Source organism: Hippocampus comes, unplaced genomic scaffold, assembly GCF_001891065.2.
Source record: "Hippocampus comes isolate QL1 unplaced genomic scaffold, H_comes_QL1_v1.1 scaffold25, whole genome shotgun sequence".
NCBI classification, from domain to species: domain Eukaryota; kingdom Metazoa; phylum Chordata; class Actinopteri; order Syngnathiformes; family Syngnathidae; genus Hippocampus; species Hippocampus comes.
The window spans coordinates 470,621-487,355 of record NW_017804844.1 but is presented as its reverse complement, the minus strand read 5'-3'; the positions used below and the strand labels follow the sequence as shown (position 1 = coordinate 487,355).

Sequence of the window (16,735 nt, the reverse complement as noted above, 5' to 3'; positions counted from 1 at the left end):
TATAAGGGAGACACAGTGTGCTTAGTACATACGGTGGCGGCTGTCCGAAGACAACTACATCGTTTTTTTAATACAATGCTTTCCGTCATGCATTGCTGAGCAGGGATGGGTAGAAAATGACCTGTTCCATTTTATTTTATTTTATTTTTTTTTTTTAAATCCGGCCCAGTTAACATTTACATAATCTCGGAATCGTCAATATTATCGACTAGTGCCATTACGATTTGATTCCATATGGTACGGCTCAGTTCGAGAAGGTGTAACGCGTACTTACCCGTACTGAGAATGCACACATTTCCTTCTGAGATGTTAGCCCTTGAATAAAAGACAATTTGATATGCATCTCGTATATTTTGAAACAGAACAATTCGATTCGACTCCATCTGATGCTCTCACATTTTATTTTAACCCTTTGAGGGACAGCGGTTACTACAGTGGGCAGCTTTTCATGTTATCAGGTTACAGGGGGCATGAAAGGGTTAAAAAAAAAATTCGGTTCAAACCATTTTTTTTTGTTACGCTCCTGGTGTCCTTACGTAAATATTACGTTACGTGTCCTTTCAAGACTGAAGATATTAGTTTTTTACAATAATTATGGTTTAAACTACGAATATCGGCAATTATGAACATTTTAAAGAGGTGGAAATCATAAACTAAAACTTTTTTTTTTCTTGGCACTTGCAACAAACAGTGCGTGACATACTCAATGTTTTTTTTCGGCAGTGACGCGCATCACTTTCATGTCTGTCCAAGTGCCGACACAAAATAAACAAATAAATAAATAAAGCGGCGGCACGATACATCCTGATTTGAGATCTCTGATGCCTAATTGCACATGAGCAATGGATGATGCCCATGCGTGGAAGGAGCAGATGTGTACAGTGGCCAGAAGCGTGCTTCGCTTTGCCGAGGGCCACTGGTGTCGTGGGCGGAGGGAGGGGAGTGGGGGGTGTTGATGATGTTTTCTGGCAACCGGTGCTTGCTGCAGGTGTGGGGGGGGTCCGGAGAAATGGCCAATAAGCGTTCCCCGGCGTCCTCATCACACCTCAAGCTACAGGCAATTATTAATCATTTAGCAGCTCTGCGATAGCGCACAACGCCTGTCATTGTCGCTGGACTAGCAAACCTTTTTTTGCTTTGGCCTCCAAAGGTCATTTTTGCCTGATTTTCATGATTTTATTTGTCTTCACATTTGGCGACGTTAGGTCGCCATCTCACAGTTACGCACACTGATCAATTTCCACCCAGTCGGGCGCCATGTGAGCCAGCACTGCGTTTTTTTGTTTTTGTGTTTTTTTTTGGTCTGAGCAATTTATAGCTTTGGAACAAACACTGGGACAATTACATGCTGGGCATGTAATGGAGCAGTTACACGGCCTTTGTAGGCCATATCTATTACTCATGACAATCACAGCCTAAATCAGCCATTCGTGTCGTTTGAAAGCCATTTCTTTCCATCTTGCACATTGTTGATTGGCATTGCACTCTTACAATATGCGCTCCGTGCTGCTTTTACCTCGCTGGCAGCTACGACAACATATTGTGTGACACTCGCATCAGCTATTGCGCCGGGGGTCTGAATCGTGTGATGCGCAGGTCTATCATACAGTATCAGAACTTGTCAATGTCCTCGCAACTGAGATGACGTCGGCCATTGATTTCAATGTCTTGTGTGCTAGATGTGAACTTAAATGGATATGAACTGTAGAGGGAGCCAGTGAAGGGATGCCAGAGTAGGAGTGACGTGCTCCCTCTTACGAGTACTAGTCAAGAGGCAAGCAGCAGCATTTTGGACCAACTGGAGACGCTTAATGGAGGATTGGCTGACTCCGAAGTAAAAGTGCATTGCAGTAATCCAGCCGGGATGTGACGAAGGTATGAATGACTGTTTCAAAGTGCTCAATACAACGTGTTCGAATGAAAAGAAATGGCGTTAGCAAACAAAACCAGTTCACTCCAGCATCGCAGTCCGTAGAAAGCGTACATGCATACGAAGTGGACAACTAGGGTTAGCCTTAATTTTCGAATGTTAACATCTTCAGTTCTGTACACAACTGTTAACCCGACGCCTTTGGACACTGTTGTGCAAAGGTGTTTTTTGTTTTTTGTTGTTTTTTTTTTTTTTTTGCAGCGTTGGAGGTGTTTTCGAGCATGGCCACCTGCTTGGATCCTCGCTCACTAAAAAGAACCTCGTGGCTTTTGTATTCCCTTTGAAGCCGCATCCAAGGAGCCGCGAAATAACTGAAGGAATAAACAAGCCGCACACACACACACACACACACACACACACACACACACACACACACACACACACACACACACACACACACACACACACCGAGTGGGTGAGCCAAGTGATGCAACAACAAAGCAATCCAACACATGCGCGGCTACTGCTCATTTGTGTGTGTGAGAGACATTATATGTGCTAATTAACGAGTGAGGTGGTGACAATGGGGTCTCATTTGTTTTTCTACCTCTCAGGGTTCAAGATGAGATGGTGACATTTTACTCCCCAAGCCGCACAGTTTCCCGTAAGTCATTGGCTATTTAATTATTAAAGGATGGGGGGGAGACACCTGACGGAGCAACTCCAGCTGAGCTTGTTGTTTTCTATTTTCACCCTTTTTTTTGTGTGTAATGGAAGTAAAAGAAACATGACGTGCTTATTTGTGACTTGACTTTGAATGTGAGGTAAACAAATATATAAACAGTGGTACCTCTACTTGCAAACGTCTCTTCATACGAAATTGTCAAGTGACGAAACGCCTCAACAGGAAAATGTTGCCTCTTGTTCCGAAAGAAATTTCACGATATGAAAGGTAAAAAATGCAGTACGGGCTGCGACTCGCAGCTCCGAGTTTTCTGCACGCAACGTACTTCTCGCTGCTCTTCCATTGGCTATTTTTGAGCATCATCCTGGCATCCCATTGGCTAAGAGGGACCGCTTCTGAATGTGACTGTGTGTGTCGATAGATCGATATGTGTCCTTGGATCAGTTCTTGACAAAAGGCCAGGCAAAAACCACTTCTGAAAGAGAACATGGACTCATGAGGGCAAAAAAACGAGGACGCAGTTAAAGGTGAAATGACCATCATTTTTATTCTTGATGGAGTCTTGCACCAATGGACCTGTACTTTTTTGGCAGTCTTGAACCAAATCATGAAGCCTCTTGGATTTAAAATCCATCCCAAAATGAGCTGCAGTCAAGAGATGATTCTGACCGATGAATTCTGTTGCAGCTTCCTCGGACAGTGACAGCGGGTGGAGTCTCCGGCGACACACCTGCTGGCGACGATCATCATCCGTGAGGTATTTCGATTTCTTGAGATAAAAAAAAACAAACCGTCGTGTATCAGGCCTTGGAATGAACGGCTACGACAGGCTGAAATTTGATTAAGAACATCTGAATCAATATTTGAATGCGATTATTAGCAGGTCGCGAAAACGTCTCGGCAACCGCCGCGCTTGTATTGACAATCGATATTCCGCCGCTTGTCGTTCTTAAAATACACAACCCGACTCTCATTACTGTATATGAAGATATGGTTTTGGCTTCAAAGCGCCGGCGGTTCAAAGGAACTCGGTGACATCCTGGTGTGGTATTCAAAGAAAATAGATTCCAAATAGAAAGCAACTGGTTCACACAGCCCCCGCTCTCTGTATGTTTTCAATTTCAGAGAGGAGGGTTGGTGGAAGGAGGAGGGGGCGGGGGGCGCATCCAAGTGAATGCTGGTGTCTTCATTCCCCCATAATTCAATCAAATCCGTCTGAGCGCGGCTCTGGTTTGAGTCTATTCCGGCTCCAAATGAAACATTACTCCCAAGAGTTCCAGATGGTTCCTTGGTGGTCATTAGTTATCGTCATCAATCAGGAAAAGGAAGAGAATTTCACTCGAGGGTAAAACCTCTCTCTGCATGTTCCACGTGCAAAAAGCAATAAATATCCCGACCCGGTGCGAGGATTCACGTTTGCCTGAAAACGCCGAGGTGAATCCGATGTGGGGAATGCCGGAGAGAAATGAATATTTCATCGAGCGGGCGCGTTTAGAGCGTCTTGAACTGCAAATATAGCACCAAAGAAAGCTAATGTTGTCAAGTCTTTATTTATTTATTCATTTATTTATTTTTATTTCATTAGCGCTGCACTCTGTGGACATCCTTGTTTACTCACCTGCGGATTTCAGGAGTGGGGAATTAATTTTCTCGGTTTGCTGTCCATAAAAAAAATAATAATAATAATAATAAAAATAAAATAGTGTCGATTATACAGTAGTTTACTGCCGGTGATCTCCGAAAGGAGGCATCGACAGTCAATCAGAGGGAGTGTATCAAAGAGCGCCTTTTGCTTTGCGCTTCAAGGCAAATACGTCGGACGACCCGAAGCGACGAGAAGGCGTCGGAGAGAATCTTTAAATGCATTCACGCGGCCTCACTTCCACTACTGGGAAGTCATCTTTTGCCGCTGTCAATCAGCGTCGATCAGGTGCAGTTAGATCAAGGGCGCGCCACTGCAGGGCAGATCTTGTACACAGAATGCCATCACTGTTGGAGATTGCCATGTCAACGCCCACGCCCGCAAAATCGACAATCCAAACGATGTCAAAGATCTCGAATCAGGACAAAGCGCAGGATGCTCGGTCATGGTCTTTTTATTTGTCAAGGCTTTCCGTGTATTTTACCGTTCTTGAACATTTTCTTCTCTCTGCAATTTCAGACGTGCTTGGTTCTAAAAGGAATAGCTGACACCGTTCGGGAACATCAGATCCCACAAACGTAGACACAAACAAAAAGGCTGTACAAAAAAATCTTTTTTTAAAAGAAAAGTGCTCCGACAAAAGTATAAAGCGAAATCGCTGGTCAAAAGAAGCAGGAAAGATACTTTAACAAAAAGCGCTTGCAAAGGGAAGGAAAAAGACACTCCACGATATAAACCAAATGACTCATGTCCAATGCCAGGAAAACAAAAACGTGAGCAACATCAAAGACAAAAAAAAAACAAAAAAAACAAATACTTCCAAAGCGAGAGGCCAGAGCGCAAAAACGACAAATGACGCGCTCGCGAGTTCTCAAACAACACGTGAGCAAGAGCGGCAACAAGGTCAATAATCCGACGCAGACTTGGCGCCCGGGAAGTCCTTCAATACATGGCTTAACTTGATCACATTGGCAGCAGGTGTGCACGCTGGAGGAAAAGCCCTCCACTGCCACCTGCTGGTAAGACATCAACGTTTGGTTGCTTTCCATCATGCATGGGTGATTTTTTTAAAATTTATTTAATTAAATTTGAAGCAACCACACAAGTTGTTTTACAAGAACATTCTATAGATGCTGGCTTCTGTTTTGCGTCGCTCATGACTGCTACTAGTAGCAGAAGCCCCGGCGGGATCAAAAGTTGCTCTCGAGTGAATGACAGGCAGCTGCAGCCGCTGTCGTATTGCGTGCTGGTCAATATGAAGCAGAAAACAGCAGCCGGGGATCGATGAAGCGCTACCCGGCGACGGCTGCCTCGATAAAGCGCTCCCGGGCGACGGCTGCATCCGGAGGGAAAAAAAAAAAAAAGCTGGAAATGACAAAAGGTTGCCCGTTTCTGGTACAACAGTACGAGGATCTCGGAACTTTATCGGTCATAGTTTTTGTATCAAGCGTTGGCATAATCAACCGCTTTCTTTCTGTCGAACCCGATGTCATAAAATGAGCAACAACCCCCTCACATGAAAATTGGTTTCCAAAGGTGACGACGACACGCTGTGCACGAACGAGAAGAGGCGACTCGTCCTTAATTCGATTTGCACAATGTTCATTTCAGGGCGCCGCGAACAAACATGGCCGCTGTTGCTTGGCCGGCGTTCAATGTTAATGGCGTGATTAGCGCTTCCCTCGCCGTGGCCATTTATTGGGGCCCATTAGGCGTGCGCCGCTATGCCCTGCTGACTCAGACGCACTTAGGAACAAACAGTATTATTAAAATGGCTATCAGCGCCAAAATCTATCACGGGGAATGGCCTGTGAGGTCATCGCAGAGTGTGTACCCCGAGTGGATTGCCTGAAAGGGGAGGCGATAAATCCACATTCACGGCTTATTAGCGAGAACGGCCAAATCTCGTATTCCTCTCACGCAAACCGTTGCATATCCTGCGGTTGGACTTTCTGTCATGTCCTTTCGAGCTGGTAAAATACAATTTCAGATTTCTCTCTAATTTTTTTTTTTTCCCCCCCGCTTGGCTTTGGCAGTGAAATTCTTCAAAACACGTTTTGCATTTTGTTTCCCTGTCTGGGATTCGATTTATTTCCAGTGATAACAAACGGCATTGAAAATTGTATTGTATTCTCTTTAGCGTAGCTCCATCTAGTGGATGCATAATGTAACCGCAGCCACTATTGTATCGTCTATTCTATGCGCCTTATAATACGGTGCGCCCTATATATGAAAACAGTTTTAAAATAGGCCATTCGTTACAGGTGCGCCTGATACTCTGAAGCGCTTTATAGTGCGGAAAATCCGGAAATTGACGGGATGTGTACATTTGTGCAATCAAGTGGGTATGCAACTCAGGCAGAATGTGTGTGTGCCATTCTTTCAAAGAAAACATGAGGGCAAAATGCATTTATTTTCATTTCATGGGATTAAAATTTAACCGCGAGTCATTTCCGAGGAGCACAATCTTTCAGCAAAGTATAGCGACAAAGAAAATAATGCAAAGGGCCACGTTCAGTCATCAGTCCCTTTCGCAGAAATTTTTTATCGTTTTAGTTTTTTTTTTAACTTGCACAGCTGACAAAAGATGACGTAAAATAATTTTCTCTGTGACCTGCCGCATGAAGTGCAGATGCAAATTAGCTACAATCTTCATCTCTGCTCTTCAGCGGAACATTTTCCGCTCAGGGTCCCTGATGAAGCAACGAATAAAATAAATACAATCAAAACATCACATGACGGTCTCCGATCAATAGACGGCTAACAGATTCTGCCGTGCGCCCTTTGCGTTTTCGGCGGCCTAAAACGATTAGCAAAGACTTGCGTCATCTGGGACAATCAGATGGTACTCCTAAAAGGCATAATGGCGTTTGATTGGACATCGGCACGGCCGGCTGGCGGCGAGCCGATTCCGTAATTGAACAAATGAGCCGTACGGCGTCCGCAAACCGTCTTTTCTCGATCGGCAACCGCAATGGCGTCGAGCGGCGCGCCGGGGGTTGCGTTGGGTCTCTGACTATGATGAATTGCCCGCGGCTTATCAACAAGGAGCTGGCGCGCGGCGGCGGGAGCAGCGCTTGATGGCTTGTCAGTCATTCCGTCAATGCTTTTCAATGCTCCTCCTGTCCCACGCCGGCGACTAATCCCGCCGCGCTTCCGATGCGCTCTAATTCCGCGACGGAATATTTGGCTGGAGATTTCCCCCCCCCCACCCCGTCCTGACAAACAGTCAGCAGCAATCTGAGCCTGACGGCCGCGTGTCGCATTTGAGTGGCCTTATTTATTTCATGACCTTTTCCATGTAATTATGGATGCGCTCTTTTTAAAGCCCCTCCCTTCCTCCCTCGTCATTATTAAAAAAAAAAAAAAAAAAAAAAAAAGGTCGCTTTGTTGAATGCCGACATGGCCCAAACTTTTCCGACCTGATGATCAGCAGCTGTCATGACAAGCTCGATCGCAAATTAAAAAAAAACATTTTTAAGTTGTTTTAGGATAGTTGCTGTTGCCACCGAGCAGTGAGAATCGCTGCCTATGAGCATTGTTGAATGCCCCATGCTAATGTCTGTTAGCTCATCGATGGCGTTTCTCATCAAATGATAGCATGAAGCTATCAGTGAATTGAAATTTGATTTGAAAGAAAAAAAAAAGAAAACACAAAGTGAATGCACTTTTCAGTGCCGCTTTAGATTTGTTGTCGGGCGCGTGTCCTTTCCAGATGGGGTGCATCTTGGCAAATTCCCCCTTCACCTGCTGCATTGTTTCCCCCCCCCCCCCCCCCGCGCCTGTCAATCATCCCACACACGCTGAGACACGCCGCTGCTGACGGCTGACATGCATGTGACAGCTGGATCGCTCACTTCATACGCACTGCTTTTTGTTGTTGTTTCACTAGGCGGAGTCGGGGGGGGGGCAGTGGGGGGGTTCCCCCCTTTTGTAAGCAAACTGTTACCTGCTAAGCAGTTTGCGGAAAAATGAGCCGGCTTGAAACCTTACTTTGAAACCCTAACCCCGGACTTTAAACAAGTAGAACCCCCGACCCCCACCACCCTACCGTGGCCAAAGCCTCAGCCTGACTGGAAATGCTACTTTGAAATGATCCATTGACTTCAATCAGTTGCGCGACTTTTGAAGGAGGCTCGGAAGCAAAACGTGTCGATGATTGCCACTCCACTGACCAGAAAAGGAAAAAAAAAAAAAAAAACATTGTGTAGCATATGAGCGCCTGAGTGTCATTTGTGCAGCTGGTAGTTGATTGCGTCTTAAACGCCACAGGGCGCAATTGGACGTCGGATTCGCACTTTGCTAGCCGTCCGACGGCCAATTAAATTAGCCACTGTTTCCTGGCTGATGCGCATTCACGCAACCTGTCATGACAGTGGGCCTCGTTTCCTTGGCAAATGTGGCGAGAAGAAGACACCCGTGTCCATTTTCAACAATAGCGGCCCATTTTTTAAATTTTTGACTGCATTTTTCCCCCAAATACAACGCGGAATTTTATCACGGAGGCACTTGTTGCGCTCTGACGATTCACGTTCTCAGATTTAGTTGCGGATCAATTATGGTTTGGATTGCATCGCGAATTTCGATTGGTTGAACTAAGCACAATTTCAAACCCGATCCTTGACTTGAAGCCCTAAGCCTATCCTGAGAGGCTAAGAAGACGTGGTGCTCTTTGTCAAAAAAGAAGGAGCGGATTAATCATCCCGGCCCGTTTAATCAATGCAGGTCATTTCTTCAAATGTGATCCCTCGCAGCTAAACGTTTTCACTTTCAGGTCAGCAAAATGCCATCTTTAGAAAACAAAACAACGTGTAACGGCGCAAAGTTTACGACACGGGCACCACTAATTGATATAAAGATTATGACTTGAGCGGATGGGAAGCCTGCACTCAGGAAAATCAATCGATCTGTTTTGTTTTATCTCGGCCGAGATTAAATTAGCGACGGTTGTGTCCCTTGGCTGATCGGTTTATTTCCGTCCTGGTCGTCAACGTCTTTTTTGTTTTTTTTGCCTAAAAAGCACGCTGGGCCTCTCGCTGGGAATCAATGCGGCTGATGGAGGAGTCGTTGCTCTGGACGTGACACTCGGCCGCTCGGGCAACGTTTGAGTAAGGAAAAGCTCCTGAGAGGACGCTGACGCTTTGCTGATGACGGTTAGCCCGAGAGTCGATGGCGCGAGACAATGAAACTCGCCGCACATTGTGACTCAGCCCGCTATTAAAGCCTGAGGTCACACACTTATTGGAGTATCGACCCGAGTGCGGTTTGTGTTCCAAAGATGGCCGTGCATATACAGCGTCGACGCTTATATGGTTGAGTAGCAGTCACTGACCTCCCTTTACAACCCAAAGTCTCATATTTCTTCCATGAATCTGTAATCGTCGTCGCCCCGTCAATGTAATCTGCCAAAGGCCTTCGGAATCAGCAGTCAGAGTATATAAGGCCTTTCCATTTTTTGGGGGGATGCTTCAGTTATTTTCGGAGACAAACATGACTGATGTAGAAAAAAAAAAAAAAGGACCCAATATGCGTCTACTGAATCCGGCTGATTTTATTTTATGTAACTACTTGACAAAATAAAATTTGAAGCAAAGAAAAAAAAAAGTCTGTAAAAATCAACGTAAAATATGAACCTCGTGGAATGAGCCACATGCTGCATCACCCATTCTAAAGCAATCCTTTTTGGTTCCCAACGAGCAGCCCGCCCCTGCAAAAATTCCAAACAATGCAAGGTATCGTACATTTTTCATTGGAGTCAAATAAATGTGAACTTTAAAAAAGCCTGGCAGTGCTCCCTGCGGAACTCCTTTTATTGGAGGAGACTTTCACACGGCTGGACCTGTGCCGTGCCTCCGGTCTGGCTCGGGGATTAATAATGTATATGTGTGCTCCCGGGGGATTAGTAAACAGGGACATTATGATGGAGGATGAGTGGACGGGGCGATCCATCTTGCTCGCGTAATAATACGCCGCTCCGACTACAAGGGGAAAGTCGCTTTGCACTCACCGGTCCTGTGATGGCAGCACAAACTGCACACACACACGCACGCTCGCACACCATCACAGCAGGACTGATGAATCGCTTTGGTTGTTTGCACTGCGCTCCACGCTCCCGCCGCCATTGTGGTGGCGGGAATAATAAATTCCCGTTGGTCGGCGAGTGCTTTTTGGCGACGGACGAAGGCGAGCGGAGAGCTTCCATGTCAACATTCATTAGCATTTAGACACGCGAGCACAAACGTTTACTTAGCAGATTAGATGAACGAGGGCCAAGCGCTCGGTACTCGGAAACAGTCGGCGGAGATTACAGGAAGTTTACGTGCACGTGCGGAAGGAAGGGTCGGTTGCGTCATCCAACCGCACCGCAATTTTTCTCTCTCCTAATGATCAATGTCACTTTAAAGGTTCATTCAAATCTCAAGGGACCTGTTCACCACAATACTGGAGCCCGATGAAAACCCGCAAAGTGGCAACCATATATTTATTATTTCCATATTGGACAACAAAGTGTGCGAACAGAATGCTTTGGCTCATGACGCAAAATCCCCAAAGTGTTTTACATTAAGAATAAATAAATATAGAGATGGCGCCAGGGGGTACTAGTTAGCCCCAAAACATAACCCTGAGATCTGCCTTAACCTCCTAATTTGAAACCCGAAACGAATCACGAACTTGAAGCAACATTTTTTTTGAAACTGTAATCCAGGCTTGAGACCCTAACCTCGGCTGGAAACCCGAACAATAACTTGGAACCCTAATTTGGAACCCTATCCCTAAGATGTCTTGAACCCTACTTTGCCAGCCTAATACTTTTTGGAAGCTTTTTTTTTTTTTTTTCTTGCGCTGGTGCGGAAATTCAAAGTCAGCGATAAAACAGACGAGACAAATAGAAGGTGTTGTTGTGTCAGGGCCTTTCCAATTATTACCACCATCAACTCATGTGTGTTGTCCTTAATTAGTTCATCAATTAAGGCTGAAAATGAGCTTGCGGGCAGCACCCTGCCAAAAAAAAAAAAAAAAAAAAGAAAGATCAGCAAAGTGTTTTATTTCACCGCGGCCGTCTAATAATTAGTCCGACACGAGGGCGATGTCGCCGCGTGTTATTTTATTTACAGACCAACAATAACCAACACGAGCTTACACCGTCTCCACGGCAACGCCAGCGCGGGAATTAAAGAACATCGGTCCCGCTTAAGAAAAGGGCATTAATGCGACGCCGTTATCGTCCGAGCTCTTAAATGGTTTGTTCTGTGTAAACGCTAATCCAGTTAGCGGACGATCAAACACCGGTCTCGGGCGCTTCATTAACACTCTCGCCCGCACGCTCATCAGCGCGTGCAAATAGACAGCCGCCACCGAGTCGGCTTAAAAGCAAATATTTCATTATTTCATCAGCCAAAGTGGTTTTCAAAGAGTCGCGTTACTTTTAAGGGATCGTTTATAGAAGGAATCACGGCGCGCAAATCCCGACGTGATCCGTTTGAGGAGGATTTTAAACCTTTATTTGAATTTCAAAGTTAAGAGAACAATTAGAAGTTGTGTTGATTAAAAAAAAAACAACAAAAATGACATCAACCGCTTGTTTCTTGTTCCGGATTTTTGATTTCGATTGCCCTTTGACTTTGACACTTGACATGAGTGGCTAATTCTGTTAAAAATGGTAAACGCGACATTATTTTTTTAAATAAAACAAGAACGATTGAGATTTCGGTTCAGGTTGAGAGCTGGGGTCAGGGTCTTGAGTTTTATAAGTGTGTTTTCAGTTAGAGTTTCCAGGTTCAACCTGCAGTGGAATGAAAGCCACTCACAAAAATGAAGTATTGAGTGGAACACCAAATGTTTTTTGATTTTCAGTGACCAAGAACAAATATTTTATTGGTATGTGCAAGGCATCCATGCAGTCGGAGGCTAAAAAAAAAAGCTCTTTGGATCAGGATGGAGAGGAAGCAAGCGAGTGAGGCCTTGGCGCTCTATGCCAACCTGCCTCCCTTTTAAAACGTTGCGAGATACAATTCTGTTGATCCCTGTGAATGGCCAGCATGAATGGAAAATAGTTGCTTAAAATCCGAAAGGCAAACTTTTTTTTTTCTTTTTTTTTTGGCTTCTTGAGAATTTTTTGTGGGTCCACTCATGATAGACCTGCCTACCAAATGTCATGTTGCTAAGTCAAAATGGCTCCTGGGGCTACATTTTCACAAAACTGCAACATACATTTTTGGCGAATGACGCTTGGAAATAGCCAACGTGACTCACAAAAAAAAAAAAAAAAAAAAAATTCAAAAGGAAATGGCAGATATTCTCTGTTTTTGCTGGTCTGGCTTCTTGAGACTTTTTTGTGGGTCCAGTCATGATGCATTTTCTGACCAAATTTTATGTCGGTGGGTCAAACTGGCTTCGGGGGCTGAATTTTTGAAAAATTCCTCCTTTCCAAGGATCTACTCATGATAGACATGTCTTCCAAAATTTCATGTTGCTCGGTGAAACTGGCTGCAGGGGCAAAACGATGCTCTCTGGATGAAGAGGAGGAGGGCGAGAGAGGCCTGGGGGCTGCCCCCCCCCTCTCTCTCCCTCCTGCCTGTGATGGAGCCACTAGGAGGGAGGGTCTAATTGTTCCTGGAGAGGAGAAGCAAACGGGCAGAGGCGCGAGGAATGCCGGCTGGCATCCAGATCGCCCGCAGAAGAAATGAAGAGCGAGGGGGTGGGGATCGGAGGGGGGGGGGTGACTTCAAAGCGACTTCAAGCAAAACAAGCGCGTCGCATCTGATATTTTATTTTATTTTTATTTTCTCCGTGCCAGAATCATCATCTTCTGAGAGATGCCCGCACAATATGGCCGCCTAATTGAAGAGGCGCAACACATTCATCTTGTATTAGATTAGAAAGCAGTGCCCTCAGGTGGACGCATTAATTACTACAAAGGCTTGAAGCGCCTCATTGGTCCTTTGGAATCACACGCACGCACTCCACAGCCATGTTAGAAGCCTGCGCGACTTGTCCATCCATCCATTTTCTCTTCTGACATCGTTTGGCAACGTATACAATTGACGAATCGCCAGACGACTATAAGCTCCCTTTACGGCCCATGACACTTATTCCATCCAGGTTGTTGGTCGTGCTTGTGGTACTTGCAGAGCTAAGTAAATTTTGACACGCTACTTTGGTGTAGATAAATAACTAAATCAACAAAAATGAGATTCAAAGCGCAGCCCTTAAGGCAGACGCGCTAAACACTTTGTATTTGTTTTTTTTATTAAAAAGCTGCCAGCGAGGAATGATAGATTGCAATGTGCGGCGGAGCAGAGTTTGATCTGATATGATTGGCTTGTTTTCATTGAGAGGGCCCTGCTTAGCCCCCCCCCCAACCCCCCCCAAAAAAATCGTCACGTCATCACCCGCGCCGGGAATGTCGCCCTCTCTAGGAATTGATGCGAACGCGCGGAAACTGCCCTGCCTTGACTGCGATTGATGGCGGAGAGATTTTTCCACGTGGAGGGTCTAATCATGAAACTAAAGCAAGCTAAATGCTGTCGCCGAAAAATAACGTTGCAGTCCCTTGACGGGCAAAAACAGAGCCGAGCAAACCTTATTTTGCAAAGTCGGTCGAGGGCTGAATTTCCCCAAAATTGCAAGCTACAATTTTGGTGAAAGAAAATGTTCCTTGGAACCAAAATCAGAGTTGATGCGCGTTCTTGTAAGGATGGCCTCTTGATACTTTTTTGAGGGTCAACAAAGTGCCTCCCAAATTTCGTGTTGCCAAGTGAAACTGTCTTCAGGGGCTGAATTTCATAAAAAATGACAAAATACCTTCATGGTGAAGGACACTTGGAAACCGTCATTTTTTTAAAACCTAAATTGCACTGACTCCCCGTGACTTTCTGGCCTTGGATTCTTGGAACATTTTTTTTTGCAGGGCTACTTTTGATAGAAATGCCTACCAAATATTTGTAAAACTAGCTTTGGGGGCTGAATTTCCAAAGAATTTCAAGGTGAAGGTTTGATGAAAGACTTTAGAGAATGCCCCCCCCCCCCCCACCCCCGCGCCTCCCTCCTCCTAAAACAAATTGACGTGCCTACCAAATTCCATCTTGCTAAGTCACGCTGACCTCCGGAGCTTTTTTCTTTTTCCCCCAATTTTTTTTTGATGATGGAAACTTGGAACTGGGCAACGTGTCCCTAAAACGTCGGCGCCGAACCAAAATATTAGACTTCCTGTATGTCTCCAGGGAAGGCTTCTTGAGACTTTAGCGCGTGTCCACTCCCGATAAAACATGTCTCCCAAATTTTCAGTTGCTCACTCCGATTTGCCCTCCGGTGCTGAATTTTCAAATAATTGTGGTCGGTATGGAGGTCGTGGCAAGGAATCCATTTTATAAGCGTACGCAATCTGATGAAGTGGAATTTACGTCGGTGTGCGGTTTTCTCCCATGCGTGTTTCCCGGGTGATGTCGGCCAATGATGCGATGACGAAAAGGTGCGCGCACTCGCCGACCTCCCGTCCGTGTTTGTTTCCTACCGCTCTGATGGATGTAATGAATTCACAGCGGCGGTGAGTCAGTGCGGATCAAAGAGCAGCCTCCACTCGTAGAGTGTGCCGCCCATGTCACACGCACGCGCGCACACACACACACACACACACACACACACACACACACACACACACACACACACACACACGCACACATGCTCACGCAGGTGCCAATTGATTCCGAAACCATCACCCCTCACTCTGGGTGAGAGAGGTGGTCCAAAAAAATAGACCCAAAAAAAAACAAAACAAAAAAAAAAAAAAAAAAAAAAAACAATGTAGCACTTGCACAATGCGCTAATGAGCGTAAGCGATGCTGGCACGCTTTCAGAGGGTTTCCATGGCGACGGCGGTGCAGTGCCAGAGTCATGACCGCACAGGCTCAAAAATAAATAAATAAAAAAAATACTCTCGCTACTTCATGGCGGATGGGAGCGCGTCAACGGCAACCACGCTGACCCCCTCCGTCGTTTCCTCCATCGCGGGCGGCTAAGGCGCCTCTCGGAAACAGCCGACCTCGCACTTGTTGCATTCGTTTTCACGAATCTGTCGCCGGAAGCTGCGGGCAAGTTCTGGCTCACCTCCAACGGCTTTTGCCGCATTTGGTGCTCAGACGCTTTGGACCGTACCAAATTTTCCAGTTTATTTTTCCGAGCATTTTTAACCTTTTTTTGCACCCTGTAACCTGTAAGCTGTCCACTGAAAGGGTTCAATTCCTTTGCATTTGTATCAAACTTCAAAATCAAACACTTGTTTGTTTGTGTCAGCTGTCTTATTCCACAATCTGCCATTTTGTAATGAGCGAGATGCTCATGTCTTGTCACAGCAGTCCACTTCCTGCTCTGTATTATTATTATTGTAATAATGTCTTGGTCCCCCCCCACTGAGTGTGTAACCCCCGAGTTAAGAGAGCAAGCGCACACAGACGGTCGGCACTGATTGCAAATGCAAACACCGGAGTGAAGTCGGTCATTTCCATGCAAGAGATGACTCCGTCATTCGCGCTGTTGAAACAGGACCACCAGGAGGTCCTTAAAGCAAGCCGGCGCATTGACCACATTTGAGCTCGGCTTATTCATCGGCTGCTAAAAGTGCCGCTTAAAAAGCTCTCCGAGGACCGCGGGGCGATTGCGGATTGACACGTGTGGGCCGCTTCAACTCGCAACACCGCCGCCATGAATATTTCATTCGGATCCCCAACGGCGAGATTCCCCCCCCCTCGCCCGGGATGCGACGTCACTTTTACTTTTGTTCAATCGCGATTGACGACGCCGGGAAATCGTAAGTGCTCAATTTCACAGCCGATCGGGTTTGCTCACCGCTTCACTCGGACTTTGGCGAGCGCGAAAGCAGACGGGCGATGTTAATGGGCCTTTTGAAGGGCTTAATGGCCGCGGCGATGTGGCCAAAGAGGAGATGCTGGTCTGGGTGAAAGTACGACAAAGATCTGCTGACTAAGCGTTTTGGGTTTTTTGCTCATTTTCAAAAACCGAAGTCTCTTTTTTTTTCGAATAGGGTTCCGCAAACCGGACAAGTGGCGGGTCACCTTGCTTGCTGATGACATCACTGACTCCTAAAGTATTGATCCATCTCTGGCACTTCCATGTAGCATTGTTAAAAGTCAAGTCATACTTTGGACTAGTTATGTCACGCTATCTTCTGCCGTTTGGAAAAAAAACCATCCCACCATGACGCTTCAGAAGAAGCCACAAGGAAAACCATCGGATTTTTTTTTTTTTTTTATAATCAGAAGAAGGAAAAACTATTTTGTTTTTGTTTTGTTCAGGGGCAGCTGCAACGGCGCGCCAGCAGACAGCGGTTTCCAATCACGCTGCAGTGGAGGATGAAACAGGTGGCGCCTTTAATTGCTTTCTGCTAGCTCGCCACCACTAGCCTTAGCTGGCCCAAGTCCGCCGAGAGCCGAGCGACGCCAAACGGCGGCGTCCAGAATTAGCCCCGAAAATGTCCGGCCGCCCATCAAAGCCTTTTTTATGAATTGATTTATTTTGCATC

The 16,735-nt window shown here is 45.8% G+C and overlaps 1 long non-coding RNA gene across 1 annotated transcript; it reads left to right on the top strand.

Annotated features, from left to right (window-relative positions):
• Positions 1-2,329: 2,329 nt before the first annotated feature.
• On the top strand, positions 2,330-16,583 carry LOC109519082 (uncharacterized). Its single transcript, XR_002168875.1, has 3 exons — positions 2,330-2,534; positions 3,243-3,312; positions 16,509-16,583. It is a non-coding gene; the product is annotated as an uncharacterized LOC109519082 (long non-coding RNA).
• The last annotated feature ends 152 nt before the right edge of the window (positions 16,584-16,735 follow it).